This window comes from Hypanus sabinus, chromosome 10, assembly GCF_030144855.1.
Source record: "Hypanus sabinus isolate sHypSab1 chromosome 10, sHypSab1.hap1, whole genome shotgun sequence".
Lineage (NCBI taxonomy): Eukaryota > Metazoa > Chordata > Chondrichthyes > Myliobatiformes > Dasyatidae > Hypanus > Hypanus sabinus.
The window spans coordinates 73,544,367-73,560,992 of NC_082715.1; the positions used below are offsets into that span (position 1 = coordinate 73,544,367).

The window sequence follows — 16,626 nt, forward strand, 5'->3', positions numbered from 1 at the left end:
GTTCAATTCCTGCCACTGTCTACAAGAAGTTCGTACATTCTCCTCTTGAGCACATGGGTTTCCTTCGGGTGCTCCAGTATCCTCCCACATTCTAAAGGTGTACGGACAGGGTTAGTAAGTTTGCAGCATGCTATGTTAGCACCGCAAGCATGGCAATACTTGAAGGCTGCCCACAGCATATCCACGGACTGTGCTGGTCATGATGCAAATGACACATTTCACTGTATGTTTTGATGGGCACGCGACAAATAGAGTTAATAGTTAAAAAAATGGTGGCTTTAAATTTAACATTTTAATTATTTCTGATTTTCTCCCTATTCTACTGTGGTGGAATTTGACTTAATAAGACCATAAGACCGTAAGACAGAGGAGCAGCATTAGGCACACACACAGACATACACATGCACACACAAGCATACACATGCAAACACACAGGCATGTACCTTCATAAGCACACACACACTCAAACCTATGCACGTACATAAGAGAGAGAGAGAGAGACAGCCGAGCCCACTGAGGTCTGGATATAGTCACCAGATGATAAAATGAGCCTTGGACAGTTTGCTGTGCTGTTCACCAAACAGTGCGGTCATTATCTGAAAACTGCAGATTTTACAAATGCCTGGATGATAAAATCTGCTCGATAAGCATTAACACAAAACAACATGCTCTAAATAAGACCATAAGGTCATAAGTCTGTTCTGCCATTCAATCACAGCTGATCCTTTTTCCCCTCCTCAGTCCCACTTCTCGGCCTTCACCCTGTAAACTTTAATGCCATCTCCAATCAAGAACCTTTCTATCTCCAGCTTAAATATACCCAATATACCTGTCCTCCACAGCTGCCTGTAGTAACAAATTTCGACAAGTTCACCACCCTCTGGCTGAAGGAATTTCTAAGCATCTCTGTTTTAAATGAATGCCCCTCTTTGCCCTCCTGTCCTAAACTCCCCCATAATGGGAAACACCCTTTCCAGATTGACTCTGTCTAAGACTTTCAACATTCAAAAAATTTCAGTGAGATCCTCCCCTCATCCTTCTAAATTCCCATGAGTACAGGCCCAGAGCCATCAAACATTCCTCATATAACCCTTTCATTCCTGGAATCATCCTTGTGAACCTCCTCAGAACTCTCTCCAATGCCAGCACATCTTTTCTTAGATGAGGAGCCCAAAACTGTTCACAATGTTCAAGGTGAGGCCTGAGCAGTGCCTTATAAAGCCTCAGAATCAGGTTTATTATCACCAGCATGTGATGTGAAATTTGTCAATGTAGCAGCAGCAGTTTGATGCAATACATAATCTAGCAGAGAGAGAAAAACATAATAATAAATAAGCAAGTAAATCAATTACGTATATTGAACAGATTATTTTAAAATGTGCAAAAACTGAATTACTGTATATTAAAAAAGTGAGGTAGTGTCCAAATCTTCAACGTCCATTCAGGAATCGGATGACAGAGGGGAAGAAGCTGTTCCTGAATTGCTGAGCGTGTGACTTTAGGCTTCTGTATCTCCTACCTGATGGTAACAGTGAGAAAAGGGCATTCCCTGGGTGCTGGAGGTCCTTAATAATGGATGCTGCCTTTCTGAGACACCACTCCTTGAAGATGTCCTGGGTACTTTGTAGGCTAGTGCCCAAGATGGTGCTGACTAGATTTACAACCTTTTGCATCATTCTTTTGTCAGAATGCTCTCCATGGTACAACTATAGAAGTTTTTGAGTGTATTTGTTGACATGGCAAATCTCTTCAAACTCCTAATAAAGTGTAGCCGCTGTCTTGCCTTCTTTATGACTACATCAATGTATTGGGACCAGGTTAAATCCTCAGAGATCTTGACACCCAGGAACTTGAAGCTGCTCACTCTCTCCACTTCTGATCCTCCTATGAGGATTGGTATGTGTTCCTTCGTCTTACCCTTCCTGAAGTCCACAATCAGCTCTTTCATCTTACTGACGTTGAGTGCCAGGTTGTTGCTATCTCCTGCACCTAATAAAGTGGCCACTGAATGTATGTTCTTGATCTTCTGCTTGAAGGTTTGACGTACTGTGCATTCATATACCATTCTACACCCCACTGCCGTAATGCGTAGCTATTTGAGTTAATGTTCCCGCCTATCAGCTTGAACCAGTCTGGCCATTCTCCTCTGATCTCTCTCATTAACAAGGCATTTTTGCTCACAGAGCTGTCACTCACTGGATGTTTCTCATTTTTTGCTCCATTCTCTGTAAACTATTGCACGTGAAAATCCCAGATCAGCAGCTTCTGAAATAATCAAACCATCCTCTCTGGCACCAACAATCATTCCATGGTCAAAGTTACTTAGATCAGACTTCTTCTCTGTTCTGATCTGTGGTTTGACCAATAACTGAACCTCTTGCCATGTCTGTCTTCTTTTATTCACCAAGTGACTGCCACGTGATTGTCTGATGAGATATTTGTAGGTGTACAGGTGTATCTCATAAAGTGACTGCAGAGTGGAGCTACGACGTTGTGGCCATTACAGAGACTTGGATGGCTCAGGAGCAGGAATGGCTACTTCAAGTGCCAAGCTTTAGATGTTTCAGAAAGGACAAGGAAGGAGGCAAAGGAGGTGGAGGTGTGGCACTGCTAATCAGAGATAGTGTCATGTCTGTAGAAAAGGAGGAAGTTATGGAGGGATTGTCTACAGAGTCTCTATGGGTGGAAGCTAGGAACAGGAAGGGGTCAATAACACTACTGGGTGTTTTTTATAGACCACCCAATAGTAACAGGGATATCAAGGAGCAGATAGGGAGACAGATTCTAGAAAGGTGTAATAATAACAGAGTTGTCATGGTAGGAGATTTTATTTTCCCAAATATCGAGTGGCATCTCCCTAGAGTGAGGGGTTTAGATGGAGTGGAGTTTGTTAGGTGTGTTCATGAAGGATTCTTGACACAATATATAGATAAGCCTACATGAGGAGAGGCTGTACTTGATCTGGTATTGGGAAATGAACCTACTCAAGTGTCAAATCTCTCAATGGGTGAACATCTTGGAGATAGTGATCACAATTCTATCTCCTTTACCATAGCATTGGAGAGGGTTAGGAACAGACAAGTTAGGAAAGTGCTTAATTGGAGTAAGGGGAAATATGAGGCTATCAGGCAGGAAATTGGAAGTATAAATTAGGAACAGATGTTCTCAGGGAAATGTATGGCAGAAATGTGGCAAATGTTTAGGGGATATTTGTGAGGAGTTCTGTATATGTACGTTCCAATGGGCCAGCGAAAGGATGGTAGGGTACAGGAACCGTGGTGTACAAAGGCTGTAATAAATCTAGTCAAGAAGAAAAGAAAAGCTTACAAAAGGTTGAGAGCCAGGTAATGTTAGAGATCTAGAAGATTATAAGGCCAGCAGGAAGGAGTTTAAGAATGAAATTTGGAGAGCCAGAAGGAGCCATTGGAAGGCCTTGGCGGACAGGATTAAGGAAAACCCCAAGGCATTCTACAAGTCTGTGAAGAGCAAAAGGATAAGGCATGAGAGAATAGGACCAATCAAGTGTGATAGTGGAAAAGTGTGTAGATATAGCAGAGGTACTTAATGAATTCTTTGCTTTGGTATTCATTACGGAAAAGAATCTTGGTGATGTAAGGATGACTTACAGTTGACTGAAAAGCTTGAGCATGTAGATATTAAGAAAGGATGTGCTGGAGCTTTTAGAAAGCATCAAGTTGGATAAGTTGCCGGGACTGGATGAAATGTATCTCAGGCTACTGTGGGAGGTGAGGGACGAGATTGCTGAGCCTCTGGCGATGATCTTTGCGTCATCAATGAGGACAGGAGAGGTTCTGGAGAATTGCAGGGTTGCAGATGTTGTTCCCCTATTCAAGAAAGGGAGTAGAGATAGCCCAGGAATGTATAGACCAGTGAATCTCTCTTCTGTGGTTGGTAAGTTGATGGAGAAGACCCTGAGAGGCAGGATTTATGAACACTTGGAGAGGCATGGTATGATTAGGAATACGTAGTCGGTATGACTTTGTCAAAGGCAGGTCATGCCTTAGGAGCCTGATTGAATTTTTTGAGGATGTGACACATCCTCACATTGATGAAGATAGAGCAGTAGATGTAGTGTATATGGATTTCAGCAAGGAATTTGATAACATACCCCATGCAAGGCTTATTGAGAAAGTAAGGAGGCATGGGATCCAAGGGGACATTGCTTTGTGGATCCAAAACTGGTTTGCCCACAGAAGGCAAAGAGTGGTTGTAGATGGGTCATATTCTGCATGGAGGTTGGTGGCCAGTGGTGTGCCTCAGGAATCTGTTCTGGGACCCCTACCCTTAGTGATTTTTATAAATGACCTGGATGAGGAAGTGGAGGGATGGGTTAGTAAATTTGTTGATAATGCAAAGGTTGGGGGTGTTGTGGATACTGCGGAGGACTGTCAGAGGTTACAGCGGGAAATTGATGGGATGCAAAACTGGGCAAAGAAGTGGCAGATGGAGTTCAACCCAGATAAATGTGAAGTGGTTCATTTTGGTGGGTAAAATATAATGGCAGAATATAGTATTAATGGTAAGATTCTTGGCAGTGTGGAGGATCAGAGGGATCTTGGGGTTTGAGTCCATAGGACACTCAAAGCTGCTGCGCAGGTTGGCTCTGTGGTTAAGAAGGCATAGAGTACATTGGCCTTCATCACTCATGGGATTGAGTTTAAGAGCTGAGAGGTAATGTTGCAGCTATATAGGACCCTGGTCAGACCCCACTTGGAGTACTGTGCTCTGTTCTGATCGCCTCACTACAGGAAGGATGTGGAAACTATAGAAAGGGTACAGAGGAGATTTACAAGGATGTTGCCTGGATTGGGGAGCATGCCTTATGAGAATAGGTTGAGTGAACTTGGCCTTTTCTCCTTGGAGCGACGGAGGATGAGAGATGACGTGATAGAAGTGTATAAGATGATGAGGGTCATTGATCCTGTGGATAGTAAGAGGCTTTTTCCAAGGGCTGGAATGGCTAGTACAAGAGGGCTAGCCATTCCAGGTGTTTGGAAGCAGGTACAGAGAAGATGTCAGGGGTAAGTTTTTTATGCAGAGAGTGTTGAGCGCATGGAATGGGCTGCCGGCAATGTTACTGGAGGAGGATATGATAGGGTCTTTTAAGAGACTCCTGGATAGGTACATGAATCTTAGAAAAAGAGAGAGCTATGGGTAACCCTAGGTAATCTCTAAGGTAAGGACATGTTCAGCATAGTTTTGTGTGCCGAAGGGCCTGTACTGTGCTGTACGTTTTCTGTTTCTATGCTCTATGTTTCTACATCCAAATCCTCAATAAATATTTACATTTGTTGTATTTTATTGTTTTCTTTATATTTATTGTGTTTATTTATTGTTTTCTTTATATCTATTGTGGCTTTTAAGTTTGCATCAGCTTTTTATTAACAATTGTTTCATTCTCCTTTACACTCAAGTACTGCAAAAAGACATTAAACAATCTTGAAACTGGAATCTTGAACCTCAATGCTGAGTATTGCTGCTGCAGTTCTATACTGCAGTCATTGAGTCTGTCCTGTGCACCTCCATCACTGTGTGGTTTGGAGCCGCCACCAAGCAGGATAGAACCAGACTACAGCGCACAGTGAGGACTGCCAAGCGCATCATTGGAGCCTCCCTGCCCTCTATTGTGGACCTGTACTCTTCCAGGTTGAAGAAGAGGGCGGGGAACATCATAAAGGACTCCTTCCTTCCTGCGCACGGACTGTTTGAACTGCTTCCGTCTGGTAGGTGCTTCAGATCCCTCCAGACTAAGACTAATAGGCACTGGAGAAGTTTTTTCCCTACTGCGGTCACTTTGCTGAACAGTTAACTGTCGGCTAACTATTACTTGGATTGCACTACCTGTATGTATAAGCTATATTTTCATTTATATTTATCATTGTTATTGTTATGAGCTGAGAGACAACATCTGCAAATTCCTTGTATGTGCTCAGGTACTTGGCGATTAAAGTCTGATTCTGATTCTGAGTTCTTCCAGCATTTTGTATTCTCATTGTTAACCTCTTCCCACTCTCAGCTGGCAGACAGCTACTGCTTCAATGCACATTTCTTGGAAGGAACTTTAAAGTGTAAGCAGATTTTTAATTGCACCTGTACATCTGACAATAAACTGAACTTTGAATTTGACTTTAGAGGAGATGGAACCGTGATGCAATAGCGCCACCACTGACCAAACCATAGAACTGTCAGCGTGGATTCACTAAGAATCTCTAATATATTGTTTAATGTCACTTCCAGTACACAAGTGTAAAGGAGAACAAAATAATTGCTACTCCAAATCTAATGCAGCACAAGGAAACAAAATAATATAACTAACACAATAGTAATAAAACACAATAAATATAAAACATAAGATAGCTTATATACATAGAATGATTGTATGTCCATAAAGTGATGCAAGGCACAGAAGTGACTGTACCTAAGGTGACTGAATGGAAATAGTAGTGGTTGGGAGTATGAAGGGGTGATTTAGCGGGTGGAGGTGTTGATCAGCCTTACTGCTTGTGGAATGTAACTGTTTTTGAATCTGGTGTCATGGCGTAGATGCTATGTAACCTCCTCTCGTAGTCATGGTGGGTGGGATCTTCCATGACATTAGGTTCTTTTGCGGCACATTTCTGTGTTCATGTCCTTGATGATGGGTAGTCTGGTGCGGTGTGCGGTGGGCAGTTTTGACTACCCATTTAGAGCCTTCCTGGCCACTGTCGTGCAGTTTCCGTACCATGTAATAATGCAGCTTGTAAGGACGCTCTCTACTTCGCAACTGTAGAATGATTTTGAGTATAAATATGCATGGTCAAGCTCTCTTCAGCCTCCTCAGAAAGTAAAGGAATATGACATTAGTTGACTATATGATCTATCAAACAAATCTTATTTATAAAATTAACTTGCAAAACCTTTTAATCACATGCTACATTTCATGGAAATAACTACCCAATATTCTGTCAGACATTCACAACTCAAAAGAATGAGAAAGGAAAATAAAATAAGAAAATAAAGGGGATTAGCAGTGTAGCAGCTAGTGTAATGCTTTGCAGTGCTAGTTGTAAGATTGGGGTTCAATTCCCACCACTGTCTGTAAGGAGTCTGCACGTTTTCTCCATGACTGCGTGTGTTTCCTCCAGGTGCTCCAGTTTACTCCTATATTCCAAGGACATACAGGTTAGGGTTAGTTAGTTGTGAGCCATGATATGTTGGTGCCAGAAGCATGGCAACACATGTAGGCTTTCTCCAGCACCTTCCTGTAGCAAACAGTGCATTTCACTGTATGCTTTGATGTATATGTATATAGAACATAGAATAGTACAGCACAATACAGAACCTTTGGCCCACAATATTGTGCCGACCCTCAAACCCTGCCTCCCATATAACCCCCCACCTTAAATTCCTCCATATACCCATCTAGTAGTCTCTTAAACTTCACTAGTGTATCTGCCTCCACCCTGACAGACAGTGCATTCCATGCACCAACCACTCTCTGAGTGAAAAACCTTCCTCTAATATCCCCCTTGAACATCCCTCTCCTTACCTTAAAGCCATGTCCTCTTGTACTGAGCAGTGGTGCCCTGGGGAAGAGGCCCTGGCTATCCACTCTATCTATTCCTCTTAATATCTTGTATACCTCTATCACGTCTCTTCTCATCCTCCTTTGCTCCAAAGAGTAAAGCTCTAGCTCCCTTAATCTCCAATCATAATCCATACTCTCTAAACCAGGCTGCATCCTGGTAAATCTCCTCTGTACCCTTTCCAATGCTTCCACATCCTTCCTACAGTGAAGAGACCAGAACTGGACACAATACTCCAAGTGTGGCCTAACCAGAGTTTTATAGAGCTGCATCATTACATCGCATCTCTTAAACTTTATCCCTCGACTTATGAAAGCTAACACCCCATAAGTTCTCTTAACTATCCTATCTATCTGTGAGGCAACTTTCAGGGATCTGTGGACATGTACCCCCAGATCCCTCTGCTCCTCCACACTACCAAGTATCCTGCCATTTACTTTGTACTCTGCCTTGGAGTTTATCCTTCCAAAGTGTACCACCTCACACTTCTCCGGGTTGAACTCCATCTGCCACTTCTCAGCCCACGTCTGAATCCTATCAATGTCTGTCTGCAATCTTCAACAATCCTCTACACTATCTACAATACCACCAACCTTTGTGTCGACTGCAAACTTGCCAACCCACCGTTCTACCCCCACATCCAGGTTGTTAATAAAAATCACAAAAAGTAGAGGTCTCAGAACAGATCCTTGTGGGACACCACTAGTCACAACCCTCCAATCTGAATGTACTCCCTCCACTACAACCCTCTGCGTTCTGCAGGCAAGCCAATTCTGAATCCACCTGGCCAAACATCCCTGGATCCCGTGCTTTCTGACTTTCTGAATAAGCTTACCATGTGGAACCTTGTAAAATGCCTTACTAAAATCCATGTAGATCATATCCACTGCACTACCCTCATCTATATGCCTGGTCACCTCCTCAAAGAACTCTATCAGGCTTGTTAGACACGATCTGCCCTTCACAAAGCCATATGTTATTTGATAAGTATATGATAGTCCTTATCCTACTGTTAAAGCTAACCTTTAAGATCCTCACTTTAAAACTTTTGAAAACGTAAGAGGTTTTGCAGATGCAAGAAAGGATTGGACAGATTTTGCAGTGGAGCAGCAAATCAGAAGTCCTATGAGAAATTTGTCCAGAAAAGAGAAAAAAAATTCGCATCCCTGTTCCCAGTAGGACATGTCAGCCCATAGCTTCCTCTACGGCCATGACCAGGCAAATCTCAGGTTGGAGGAGCAACACCTTATATTCTGTTGAGGTAGCCTCCAACCTAATAGCATGAACATTGATTTCTCCAGCTTCTGGTAATTTTCCCCCCTTCCCCTTCCCTTATCTTCTATTCTCCACTCTCACTCCACTCTTATCTCTTCTCTTCTCTCACCTGCCCATAACCTCCCCTGCTGCCACCCCTCCTTCCGTTTCTCTCATATCGCTAAATAAAAATAAATAAATAAATATCAAGGTAGCCTATGGTGACATATACATGCTTTAATAATAAATTTCTTTGAACATGCACAACCCTAATCACTAATTACATCAGTATGGCAACACTATGACCACTAACTACTACAATGGACTTCTGTTCGAATTGTGCTCTTGCTAATACGCTTTATAATTAATTCCAGGTTTTTTCCTGTGAACTCCGCATGTCTGAGGCTGCTGCAAGTTTTCCATAGCAGCTGTGCATACATGTACTTGTTCATATGACAATAAACTCAACTATGACTTTGTCTAATCACTGGTGATTGTATTCACATTTGCAAAAGCACTTAGTTGTAACCATCTTAGATTTGATAGTAAAACACGAAATTCTCTTTATCATATAGTTAAAAAATCAGTAAGGGTCAACTATTTTTAAGCAGGTAATCTACATTCTATTTAAGAGCTCTGTGCAATAAAATACGGATTATTGCCTGTTTAGGTTCATATTGCCCTGACTATGGCAGATAAACTACCAGGTTCTTGAACCAAAGGGTATGACTTCACTCAATTTCACTTGCCAGTCACTTAATTGTTCCCACAACTTATGGATTCACTTTCAAGGACTCTTCATCTCATGTTGTCAATATTTATTGCTTATTTATTATTATTATTTCTATCATTTTGTATTTGCAAAGTTTGTTGTCTTTTGCACACTGGTTGAACAACCTAAGTTCACACAACTTTGTGTTATAGCACACACCCTCTAATCCAGGCAGCATCATGGTTAAACCTCTTCTGCACCTTCTCCAAAGCCTTGACATCCTTCCTATAATAGGGTGACTAGAACTGTATGCAATACTCCAGATGCGGTCTAACTAGAATTTTATAAAGCTGCAAGTTGACTTTTGCACTCAGTGTTTTGACTAATAAAGGCAAACATGCCATAGCCTTCTTAACCATCCTATCAACCAGTGTAGACACTTTCAGGGACTTATGAACTGGACCCCAAGATCCCGCCACTTATCTCCACTGTCTCTTTACATTTGACCTAACAATGAACAATACTTCACATTTGTCCGGGTTAAAATCCATCTGCCATTTCTCTGCCCATATCTGCAACTGAGCTATATCCTGCTGTATTCTTTGCCAGTCATTACACTATCCACAGCACCACCAATCATTGTATCATCTACAAACTTACTAACAAACCCATGCAAATTTTTATCTATGTCACTTATACAGTATATATACAAAAAAAAAAGGTGTCAGTGCTGATCCCTGCAGAACACCACTATTCACAGACTTCCAGCTAGAATAAGTCCCTTCAACCACTCCTCTCTGTCTTTTATGGCAAGCCCTTTCTGAATCCAAACAGCAAATTCACCACTGATTCCATTCATCTTAATCTTCTGGATGAGCCTCCCATGAGGGACCTTGTCAAACACCTTACGAAAATCCATGTGGAAAATATCCACAGCTCTACCTTCATCAATCACCCTCATCACCTTGTCAAAAAACTTAATCAAGTTAGTAAAGTTCCAAGGTCAAAGTACATTTATTATTGAAGTCAATATATGTCACCTTATACAACCCTGAGATTCATTTTCTTGCCAGTATACTCAATAAATCCAATAACCATAACAGAATCAATAAAAGACCAAAGCAAATGGGTATGGAACCAGTATGCAAAATACAAAAAGCTGTGCAAACGCAAAATTAAATTATCATTAATAATAATTACTTTATAAGCAATATATATCGAGGATATGAGTAGAAGACTCCTTGAAAGTGAGTCCATAGGTTATGGAAACATTTCTATGATGGGTGAAATTGAAATTGAAATTGAAAATGAAATTGAGTGGTTATCCCCTTTGGTTTAAGAGCCTGATAGATGAGGAGTAATAACTGTTCCTGAACCTGCTGGTGTGAGCTCTGAGGCTCCTGTACCTTCTTCCTGATGGAAGCAGTGAGAAGAGAGCATGATCTGAGTGGTGGGGGTCCTTGAAGATGAATGCTGCTTTCCTGACACAGTGCTCTGTGTAGATGTGCTCAAAGGTGGGGAGGGCTTTATCAATGATGGACTGGGCTGTATCCAGTACTTTGAATTGGATTTTCCATTTTAAAACATTAGTGTTTCCATACCAGGCTGTGATGCAGCAAGTCTATATTCTCCACCACATATCTATAGTCACTTGTCGAAAGTTTTAGATGTCATGCCAAATCTTTGCAAACTCCTAAGAAAGTAGAAGCACTGCTGTGCTATCTTTCTAATTACACTTAAGTACTGGGCCCAGAACCTCCTCGGAAATGACAACACCGAGGAATTTAAAGTTGCTGACCTTCCCCACCTCTGACCCTGATGCTGATGGACCTCTGGTTTCCTCCTCCTGAAGTTAATAATAAGCTTTTTGGTCTTGCTGACATTGAATAAGAGCAAGATGTGACTTTCCACACATAAAGCCAGGCTGGCAGTCCCTAATTAGGCCATGGTTCTCTATGCTCATAAATCCTATAGCTAACAATCCTCTCCATTAACTTCCCTACCACAGACATGACACTCACTAGTCCTTAGTTTCCAGGATTATCCTTGTTCCTTCTTGAACAATGGAACAACATTAGCTACGCACCAGTCTTCTGGGACCTCGCCTGTGGCTAGAGAAGACATGATGATATTGGTCAAGACCCTAGCAGTCACTTCATTTCCTCTTTCAACAACCAGGGATATATCCCATCAGGCCCTGGGGACTTATCCACCTGAATGCTCTTTAAGAGCCCCAATACCACCCCCTCCTTTACTTCAAAAAGCCCCAGTGCATTAACACTCCCAGCATTGACTTCTCCACCCTTCTCCTTGGTAAATACTGATGTAAAGTACTCATTAAGGACCTTACCCACATTCTTTGCATCCAAGCAAATGTCCTTCTCTTTATCCTTGAGTGGTCATACCCTCTCTCTAATTATCTTCTTATACCTGAACTACAGTGTTTATAAAATGTCTTTGGATTCTCTTTAATTCTACCTGCCAAGGACTTTTCGTAGCCCTCCTGGCTTTCCTAATTCCCTGTTTGTGTTCTTTTCTGACTTTTTTAATTCTCAAGGGCAATGTTTGATTCTAGCTTCTACAGCTTTACATGCTTTTTCTTTTTCTTCTTGACTAAATGAATCACCTCCCTCGACATCCAAGGTTCTCTACCTTGTTATCCCTGTTCTTTCTCTGACTGGAACATATCTGTACTGTACTCTGTGCAGTTGTCTTCAAACACCCTCCACATGTCAGATGTGGACTTGTAGAGCTAATTAGAGTTCCCAATTAACTCTTCCTAGTTCCAGCCCAATTGTGCTGTAATTTGCCATGCTCCAGTTTAATGTTATCTCACAAGGCCAATGTTTACCTTTAACCAGAGCTATCTTTAAACTTACGAAGTTGTTCCCAAACTGCTCACCCACTTAAAGGCCAGTCACCTGACTAGACTCATGATCGAACACCAAGCCCAGTACCGCCCTTCCTCTTGTTAACTATATACATATTGATTTAAGAGACTCTCCTGGATTCACCTGACAAATTCTGACCCATCTAAACCACTTGCACTGAGAAGGTCCGGTTTATAAGACCATAAAATATAGGAGCAGAATTAGGTAATTTGGACCATTGAGTCAGCTCCACCATTTCATCATGGTTGATGCACTTTCCCTCTCAGCTCCCATCTCCTGCCTTACCCATGCATCTCTTCATGCCCTGACAAATCAAGAACCTATCACCATCTGCCCTAAATATACAAAAAGAACTGGCCTCCACAGCTGCCTGTGGCAATGAATTCCACAGATTCAGCACACTCCGGCCGAAGAAATTCTTCCTCAGCTCCCTTCTAAATGGACATCTCTCTACTCTGAGGCTGTGTCCTCTAATCTTGGATTCCCCCACCACAGTAAACATCCTCTCTACATCCACTCTATCATGGCCTTTCACCATTCAATAGTTTTCAATGAGGTGTTTCCCAATTCTTCAGAATTCTAATGAAACCACTTTCATTTCTAATACCAAAATACATGGCCATACACTTCCCAACACGATGTTCCAGCTGCCAATGCTCTGCCCATTTTCCTAATCTAAGTCCTTCTGTAGTATCTTTATTGTCTCAAAACTACCTGCCCCTCCACCTATCTTCATATCATCTGAAAACTTTGCAACAAAGCCAGCAATTCCATCATCAAAATCATTGACATATTGCGTAAAAATAATTGGTCTTAACACAGACCCCTGTGGAACCGAGATGAGGAAAAACTTCTTCACACAGAGAGTGGTGAATCTGTGGAATTCTCTGCCTCAGGAAATAGTTGAGGCCAGTTCATTGGCTATATTTAAGAGGAAGTTACATATGGCCCTTGTGGCTAAAGGGATGAGGGGGTATGGAGAGAAAGCAGGTACAGGGTTCTGAGTTGGATGATCAGCCATGATCATACTGAATGGCAGTGCAGGCTCAAAGGGCTGAATGGCCTACTCCTGCACCTATTTTCTATGTTTCTATGTAACACCACAAGTTACCAGCAGCCAACCAGAAAAGGCTGCTTTTATTCCCACTCTGTCCCCTGCTAATTAGCCACTCCTTTATCCATACTAGAATCTTTCCTGTAACACCATGGGCTTGTAGCTTGTTAAAAAGTCTCATAGAAACATAGAAAACCTACAGCACAATACAGGCCCTTCGGCCCACAATGCTGTGCCAAACATGTACTTACTTCAGAAATTATCTAGGGTTACCCATAGCTGTCTATTTTTCTCCATGTACCAGTAAGCTCCATGTGCCTATCCAGGAGCCTCTTAAAAGACCCTATCGTATCCACCTCTACCACCATTGCTAGCAGCCTGTTCCACACACTCACCACTCTCTGCATAAAAAACTTACTCCTGACATACCCACTGTACCTGCTTCTAAGCACCTTAAAACTGTGCCTTCTCATGCTAGCCATTTCAGCCCTGGGAAAAAGCCTCAGACTATCCACACGATCAATGCCATTTTGTCATCTTATACACCTCTATCAGGTCACCTCTCATCCTCCACTGCTCCAAGGAGAAAAGGCCAAATTCATTCAACCTATTCTCATAAGGCATGCTCCCCAATCTAGACACCATTCTTGGAAATCTCCTCTGCACCCTTTCTATAGTTTCCACATCCTTCCTGTAGTGTGGTGACCAGAACTGAGCACGGTACTGCAAGTGGGGTCTGACCAGTGTCCGATATGCCCATAACATGTGTGGCACCCAGTCAAAAGCCTTCTGAAAATCCAAGCGCACAACAAAAACATCAACTGATTCTCTTTGTCTATCCTACTTGTTATTTCTTCAAAGAATTCCAGCAGATTTTTCAGGCAAGATTTTCCCTACAGGAAACCATGCTGACTACTTCCTACTTTATCATGTGCCTCCAAGAAACCTGAAACCACATCCTTAAACATCAACAACATCTTCCCAGCCACTAAGTTCACTTACTGGCCTATAATTTCCTTTCTTCTGCCTCTCTCCTGTCTTGAAGAGTGGAGTAACATTTCCAATTTTTCCGTCTTCCAGAACCATTCCAGTATCTATTAATTCTTGAAAGATCATTACTAGTGCCTCCACAATCTCTTCAGCCACCTCACTCAGAACTCTGGGGTGTACACTATCTGGTCCAGGTGACTTTTCTACCTTCAGACCTTTCAGTTTCCCAAGAATCTTTTCCCTAGTAATGGTAACTTCACCAATTTCATGAACACTGACACCTGGAACTTCCACCCTCTGTTAGTTTCTTGCACAGTGAAGATTGTTGTAAAATATTTACTGAGTTCATCCATCACTTCTTTGTTCCCCTTGTTAACTCTCCAGCAACATTTTCTGGTGGTCCAACATCCACTCTCACCTCTCTTTAATATAATTGTATCGTCTTTAATACTAATAGCTAGCTTACTTTCATATTCCATATTTTCCTTCATAATGAGTCTTTAGTTGCCTTCTGTTGGTTTTTAAAAGCTTCCCAATCCTCTAAATTCCCTCTAATTTTTGCTCTATTAGATGCCCTCTCCTTGATTTTGACTTCTCTTGTTAGCTATGGTTGTGTCCTTTAGTATATAACTTTAGTATACTTTTCCTCTTTAGGATGTATACATTCCATGCCTTCCAAATTGTTTCTGGAAATTTCAGCCACTGCTGCTCTGCCATCATCTCTGCTGGTGTTGTTTTCATAGGAGCATAAGAAATAGGAGCAAGAGTTGGCAAACCGGCCAATTGAGGCTGTCCAGCAATTTAATAAGATCATGGCTGATCTGACAATGGACTCATGTCCACCTATCTGTCTCTTCTTCATTATCTCCTTGTAACGTTCTCCTTCGCGTGTCACGAAACGCCGAATTTAACATCGAGATAAACCACAGTTAATAAGAACCAGATCGCAGTAAGATTAACCATTTACTGTTCACTCTTCACATTAACATATGGTGAAAACTGTTGATAAAACAATACAAGATTGATACAGTATTTGTTCCTTCCTTAATATCACATTTCAAGTGTAAATACTTGCAAAGGTGACTATAACTACATTACACTAAGGTGCAGTATACAGGGAGAGTTTACCTGCTCCATTGACTACTTTAAATACACTTCCATGCAAACTATCCGCGACTCTTTAACTAACGAAAGCATAAACATTATCGACCGTCGTTACTTCTAACAGGATCGGCATTAAAATCTTAGTTCAATATATCGATTATCTATTAACTTACAGCGTTGCTCTCACTGTGATTTCTCATGCCTGCAAAACAACTTCTGCTCAGGTGAGCCTCGTGGAAAGCCCCCACCCTCGCGCTAATTTCAAACCGGTATTTTCCCACAAGACGCGGCGAAACCGGATGTGACGTCATCGCATGCCGATATATTTTACATGCAATGAATATACTTTAAACACTTCTAATTCTAACTAGAAAACACTATCGAATGAATTACTAAGCGAAAATATTATAAACTAAATAACTGTCGTAAAGACAGCACACTCCTAATTCCACTACAATGCACAAATCTGTCCTACAAATACTTATCCATAAGATAAGGATGCATAAGAGTTGGGAGTGATATACGAGCATGGATAGAGCATGGTTAGCCAATCGAAGGGCAGAGATTAGTATGATGGTGCCTAACAGCAACTCTTTTGCTTGCATCTTCGGATACAGCTTTCTTTCTCTCTTTTGTATCTCTTTTTTTTTCTTTTCAAGGTTCTTTTGAAGAACCTGACCTGGAGTTACATGCTGACTTTAGTTCTTTTCAAGAACAGGACCCGCTCTCAGGTCCTCACGACCGGCCACTTTTCAATATGCCAAGGTCGCGGCCAAGAAGATCAGCACAGCTTCAAGGTGCCAGATTCCTGTGGCCCTGGAGTAAGGCAGATTTGAGGTCGGTGCCGCCGCCGGAAACTGGTGTGTCATGGGAGTGCACGGAAGATTGAAAGCAGTGAGCTAGCTGCTGGCTGTGTGCCCAGTGACACGAGATCTTTGGGTATAGGGCTCAGAAAAAGTGATGCAACAGACTTTTAACACTATAAATCAGTGAATTGTTATGTCTCCCCTCCCCCCCCCCCGCTGTGAAACGCGG

At 41.9% G+C, this 16,626-nt stretch overlaps 1 protein-coding gene across 4 annotated transcripts in view; it reads right to left on the reverse strand.

Moving 5' to 3' along the window:
• Positions 1-16,626, reverse strand: part of elovl5 (ELOVL fatty acid elongase 5) — a 215,500-nt gene that overhangs the window by 183,413 nt on the left and 15,461 nt on the right. The window contains exon 1 of one of the 4 annotated variants that reach the window (XM_059982055.1): positions 1,397-6,404. The exons of the other annotated variants lie outside the window; for them this stretch is intronic. The gene's annotated coding sequence lies outside the window, so the exon portion shown is untranslated. Of the gene's footprint in view, positions 1-1,396; positions 6,405-16,626 lie in introns of those variants that run through there. 4 annotated transcript variants of the gene reach the window in all.